Source organism: Myripristis murdjan, chromosome 4 (assembly GCF_902150065.1).
Source record: "Myripristis murdjan chromosome 4, fMyrMur1.1, whole genome shotgun sequence".
Taxonomy (NCBI): Eukaryota; Metazoa; Chordata; class Actinopteri; order Holocentriformes; family Holocentridae; genus Myripristis; species Myripristis murdjan.
The window spans coordinates 9,384,198-9,390,965 of NC_043983.1; positions in this window are offsets into that span (position 1 = coordinate 9,384,198).

Consider the following 6,768-nt stretch of genomic DNA (forward strand, 5'->3'; position numbering starts at 1 on the left):
TTTCCTTATTGGCATTACCACTGCTTCTTTCCAGGCATCTGGTAGTTTGCCCTCCTCCCACACTTTGTTGTACAAACCCAAAAGTTTATTCAAGGCTCTCTCCCCTAAATGCTTCAACATAACATATCCTACTTGATCTTTCCCTGGAGAGGTACACTATATTACCAAAAGTATTCGCTCACCCATTCAAATGATCAGAATCAGGTGTCCTAATCACTTGGCCTGGCCACGGGTGTATAAAATCAAGCACTCAGGCATGCAGACTGTGAAACAAGACATTTGTGAAAGAATGGGCCGCTCTCAGGAGCTCAGTGAATTCCAGCGTGGAACTGTCATAGGATGCCACCTGTGCAACAAATCCAGTCGTGAAATTTCCTCGCTCCTAAATATTCCACAGTCAACTGTCAGCTCTATTATAACAAAATGGAAGCGTTTGGGAACAACAGCAACTCAGCCACGAAGTGGTAGGCCACGTAAAGTGACGGAGAGGGGTCAGCGGATGCTGAAGCGCATAGTGCAAAGAGGTCGCCGACTTTCTGCACAGTCAATTGCTACAGAGCTACAAACTTCATGTGACCTTCAGATTAGCCCAAGTACAGTACGCAGAGAGCTTCATGGAATGGGTTTCCATGGCCGAGCAGCTGCAGCCAAGCCACACATCACCAAGTGCAATGCAAAGCGTCGGATGCAATGGTGTAAAGCACGCCGCCACTGGCCTCTAGAGCAGTGGAGACGCGTTCTCTGGAGTGATGAATCACGCTTTTCCATCTGGCAATCTGATGGACGAGTCTGGGTTTGGAGGTTGCCTGGAGAACGGTACATTTCAGACTGCATTGTGCTGACTGTGAAATTTGGTGGAGGAGGAATTATGGTGTGGGGTTGTTTTTCAGGAGCTGGGCTTGGCCCCTTAGTTCCAGTGAAAGGAACTTTGAATGCTTCAGGATACCAAAACATTTTGGACAATTCCATGCTCCCAACCTTGTGGGAACAGTTTGGAGCGGGCCCCTTCCTCTTCCAACATGACTGTGCACCAGTGCACAAAGCAAGGTCCATAAAGACATGGATGACAGAGTCTGGTGTGGATGAACTTGACTGGCCTGCACAGAGTCCTGACCTGAACCCGATAGAACACCTTTGGGATGAATTAGAGCGGAGACTGAGAGCCAGGCCTTCTCGACCAACATCAGTGTGTGACCTCACCAATGCGCTTTTGGAAGAATGGTCAAAAATTCCTATAAACACTCTCCTCAACCTTGTGGACAGTCTTCCCAGAAGAGTTGAAGCTGTAATAGCTGCAAAAGGTGGACCGACATCATATTGAACTCTATGGGTTAGGAATGGGATGGCACTTCAGTTCATAGTATGAGTAAAGGCAGGTGAGCGAATACTTTTGGTAATATAGTGTAGGTCTTGACTTTTTATTTGCTCTTATCATTTCTGCCAGCGTAAATGGATCGTCAAACTCGTCATCATTGCTTTACCTCCTGTTAATCAACTTGGAGTACTGGCTCAACGTTCTACAGAGAAACCCCACTGACACTTTTCCAAAGTTTCTAAGACTGATGCTGAATCAGAGCAGATAACAGCCCGCTCTGATCTGACCTCCTCCACCCACTTTAATGCCCAGATAATAGCAGTCGGCTCTGTTGTATAGACTGACGCCTCCTCAGACATTCGGATGAGCTTTACAATGTCACATTCTGGAATGAAAAAAACGAAACCAGCTCTGTCGCTCTTAGGATCTTTAGCCCCATCCGTATAGATTTGAAGAAAACCTCCCCAATTAGTTTCCAACCTTTGTTTCATTGTACTTTTATAGGCAATGCTCTGAACAGATTTCATATGATTCAAAATGCTAAGATCCACCTCTGGAGTGGGCAAGAGCCATGGTGGTACAGCTGTCCAGAGGATACGAGGGACCACTCCTTCTCCCAATCTCAGCTTCTCCAATTTTCTGCACATATTAAACACAAAGCTTTCCTTTTTAACTTTTGCCGCTCCCCACTCCCAAACATTATTCATCACAGATTTTGTTGGATGTTCACCTTGATATCCTTTCAATTTCACTATGTACTGCATTCCAAGTGTCTCTCTTCTCAATGATAATGGTGTTTCTCCTATCTCAACAAGTAAAGCTGGGATTGGGGTAGTACGGAGCACATCATACACAGCATACTCTCAGCGCTTTTGCTTGAATTACATCCAGGTTCTTTTTTTTTTTTTTTTTTTTTTATTTAAAAAAGATAATTTTTTGGGCATTTCTGCTTTATTTGACAGTCACAGGAGAGATAGACAGAAAAGGCAGGGGAGAGAGAGGGAACGTCATGCAGCAAAGGACCTGAGGTCGGATTTGAACCCCCGTTGCTGCGATTGGGACTAAGCCCTGATACATGGTGTACGCTCTTAACCGGTGAGACACCGGGGCGCCCCCATATCCAGTTTCTTTAACAACGATTTAGCTGCAGATACAAAACATAAACAACCATAGTCCAGTCTTGACCTTATCATTGCTCTATAAATCAAAATTTGAGTGTCTCTGTCCACACCCCAAGAGCAGCTTGACAGAGATCGCATAACATTGATCACTTTTTCATACTTGTTAACAACATGATCTATCTGGTTTTTCCAAGTAAGTTTTTCATCAAAATAAACTCCTAAAAATTTGAACTCTTTCCAATGTTTGTCCATTTCTAAATATTCTAAATCCACCACATTCCACTTTCTTGTTACCAAAGACCATATATTTTGACTTTCCCACAGACATCTTAAATCCCCACTTCTCACCCCAAGCAACTATTTTATTCAGAGACCCCTGAATCTGCTGAGTAATCATTTTTACATTTCTTCCTCTTTTCCAGATGGCACTGTCATCCACAGACAGAGAAAGCCTAAAGCCAGAATCAATATCTTGAAATATATCATATATCATTATATTAAATAAAACTGGACTTATTACGCTCCCCTGGGGGCCGGTGCCATTTTCAATGTTTGCTCCCTCAAAGAAAGAGTTTCCAATTCTCACTTGAAGTCTCCTGTTTTGCAGAAAGTTCTTTATCCAATTTAACATACGTCCTCTTATTCCAGCCTCATAGAGTTTAATAACCAAACCCTCTTTCCACTGCATATCATATGCCTTTTCATTTTCTAGAAAAACTGCCATTAGTACTTCCTTGTTAGTCAGTGCTTTCTTTACATCAGTATCAAGGGAGATCACAGAATCCATTGTACTTCTTCCTCTCCAAAAGCTGCTTTGTGTGCAAGTGAACCATCCTGCTTTCTCTAATTTGTACACTAATCTGTGACCATCCTTTCCATGATTTTACAAAGCACTGGAGTTAATGCAATAGGTCTATAAAATTCAGCTCTGGAAGCATCTTTCCCAGGTTTTAGAATTGGAACCACCACTGCTTGTTTACCCAAGCTAGGGAGAGCCCCCTCTTTCCATACACAGTTAATTAATGATAATATTTCATCCAACACCAAGTCATCAACAATCTCATAGCTTATACCATCCTTTCCAGGAGCTGATGATTTTCCTCTTTCGATTGCTCTACGTAGTTCATCTTGAGAAAAATACAAGTTACAGACATCTGTGTTTTCCTCATTCATCTCCATCACAAATTTGTAATTTTTTAATGTTTCATTCCTTTTGTTTATGCCCTCTTCACCTATGTTTTCACCACCATGAACTGCTTTAAACTTGTTCTCAAACACTTTTGCTTTTTCAGTATCACTCATTGCAAACATTCTCTAAAACCAGAATTTCAGATTTCCTATACACCCGAGACATATGGTGTACTGCCGGTCATATTTCAGTTACTGATGTTACCACACTCAGTCCTCCACAATATTTTCTCCAACATTCCTTTTTAGCTGATTTAATCACCTTTTGTGCTTTTGCCCTTAATCTTTTATATTCAATAGCTCTATTTTCTGTCGAATATTTCCTTAGCGCTCGATACGCACAATTTCTTTGGTACACTCACTATTCCACCATGGTACACTGATTCTCCTTTTTGACATTTTCCTTATTGGAATACTTTTACTTGCACTGTCCATAATCATTTCACACAGACTGTTATTCCACTCATCAAGTGATCCTTCACCATTCACCCTTACAATGGCTTCATTGCAATTGTCCCTGAACAATTCCCAATCTGCTTTATGATACTTAAAAAATCTTGAACTTTTCTGCTTCTCTACTTGTAAGGACTTCCCGAATCTCAACAGAATAGGAAAATGATCACTGCCTATTGTATAGCAGTCCAAGGAATCCCATTTCCCAATCCTTGCCAAATCTTCAGTTGCTAATGCTAGATCTATGTGTGATAGGTTTCCTGTCCTAACATCAAATCTTGTGGGTCTATTATCATTTAAACATATTAACTCCCACCTGTCCATGAATTCTTCCACTGTGTAGCCATTATAATCTTTGGTTGAACTGCCCCATAAAGGATTGTGTGCATTAAAATCCCCTACCCAGATAACTGGGGTCCATACCTGCTCCATATTGCTCTCTAACTCAGTAATATTTAGCTGTTTACAAGGGTTATAGAAATTAACAATGTATACCCAGCTGTGTTGCCCCATACCCTGACTGCCACACTTTCTAAGGTAGACTTTAATGCAACCTTCTGATATTGCAGATTAGATCTAATAAATGTTGCACATCCCCCTCCCGATTTCTCATGTCTGTCAAATCTGACACTTTCGTACCCTGGAATCACAAAATCTAGCTGTGGTTTAAGCCAGGTTTCCTGGACACAGATTACGTCTGGGAGACTCTTAAACTCATCTACAAATCTTTTTAAATTCTTGGCCATTTGCTAGTAGACTCCGTGCATTCCATTGTATGATAAAAAAAACATTAATAATTCAACAATCATCTTCAAAAGCGTCTTCCATACCTTCCTCATTTCTATCCACACACCTTCTTTCTCTCCTTCCCCTCTGATACTGCTCTGCCCTCTTCCTCATGTAGTTGTGCAGCTCTTCTGGGCCTAGATATTTCTCCTCCAGGAATCTCTCTCCAGCTTCCACCACCACCCTGATGATATCAGATCTCCTTGTTTGACCCCTAACAGCCCACAACACATCAACCATGAAAGCAAAAAATGACTGGGTTCCCACCATTTGTTCTCTTACCTCCCTGCCAGGCGGCATCACACGTCTACCAAGTTCCCCTGCTCCCCCCACCTTCTTCACTGCTTCTGCATATGAAAGTTTGCCTTCAATTTTCACTTTCTCTATTTCAACAGCCCTTAAATGGTGTTTGCACCCTCTGAAGGAGGACATATGGTCTCCCCCACAGTTACAACATTTAATATCCACACTTTCCCATCTTTGGCTTCCTCTGCAGGCTGCTGCCACATGCCCAAAGCGCTGGCATTTGAAGCAGCACAGAGCGGGGTGCACTGTGCACATATTGCCTTACTGGATAACTCATGTACCTCAAACTCATTTTAGCTGGCTCAGTGTCTCCCCTAAAGGTTATCAACACTGCTGTGCCAGATTCCTTGAACTGATGAACTTCTTCAACCTCAGCTCCTTTCCACACTTTTAGTAAGGCACTCTCTGATACCCCAGGGCTTACATAAATCACTCCTTTGGCTTTTTGAGCCTGGCCAGGTATGAAACACTCAATAAGCCTTTCTAGCAGCTGGTGAACCTTCATGGCATTTTGCCTCAGAGCATCACTTTTACAAACCACAAGTATGTTACTATTCAACAGCATTTTCACATTCAGCAAACCTTTTCCCATTTTATTTTTTAGCTCATCCAAAAGCCTGAGAGGGTTCAAGGCCTTGTCACGTCTATCATTGAATTTAATGATAAACTTAAATTCAGCATGACGACCATGTGTCCTGGTCAAACCAGTTTGGAGAAGAAGAAAAAAAAAAAAAAACTCGAGCAGGTGGATTTCCACAGGTAAAGCCTGGAGTGAAAATATCAAGCTGTAAATAAAGTTTGTTTCTTGTTGATTATTCCACGGCTGTTGTTTCCAAACTCTCTCCTCTCACTCAAGGCAGACTGATCTCATATTACCTGAACATGGCCGCCCCTTATCTGTCTGAAGCACAGGGTAAATGTAAAAACTTCACCTACAATTCAAGTGAAATAAAACAAGGAAAACACTTCCAAAGCATACAGAAAATAATCTGTCACAAAAGGTAAGTAGGCCTATCCTTCATCTTAATTACCATACATCTATTTATATTGTGAAAACAATAGTTTACAGGTGACTGCAACTCCCCTGGCTAGTGGTATGTCCTAATGACATCACCATCCCTATAAATGGAGGTCTGCAGACCTGTGTCACTTTTCTTTTGTCTGTAAGACCAAATAACTGCATATGGTAAGTATGTGTGTTTGTAGATAGATAGCAATAATATATCTGAACCTCTGTTGAATTAATAAATGTGTGTTTGAACCAAACCTTTGTTATGTCATTTGTAATATGGTTTATGTGTTGAATGTTTTATTGGTCAAAATGTAAAGATGCAAACTCCCTGAATACCACGTAGCATGCATTGTGGCAAACAGGTTGTTTGGACCACATGGTTGAGAAATTAAAGGTGAATATACTGTAACAGAAGAAACAAGGGTGAATATGGATGAAAAAATGTATGAATGTATATGTTAACCAGAAATAAAGGAATACAATGTGTAACTGAAGGAAATGTAGGCAGTTGTAAAGGTTAAGTGGGGAAGGCAGGCCCTGTCCTCACCACACCCATGGAATAACAATGGCAAACATACAGTAGATTA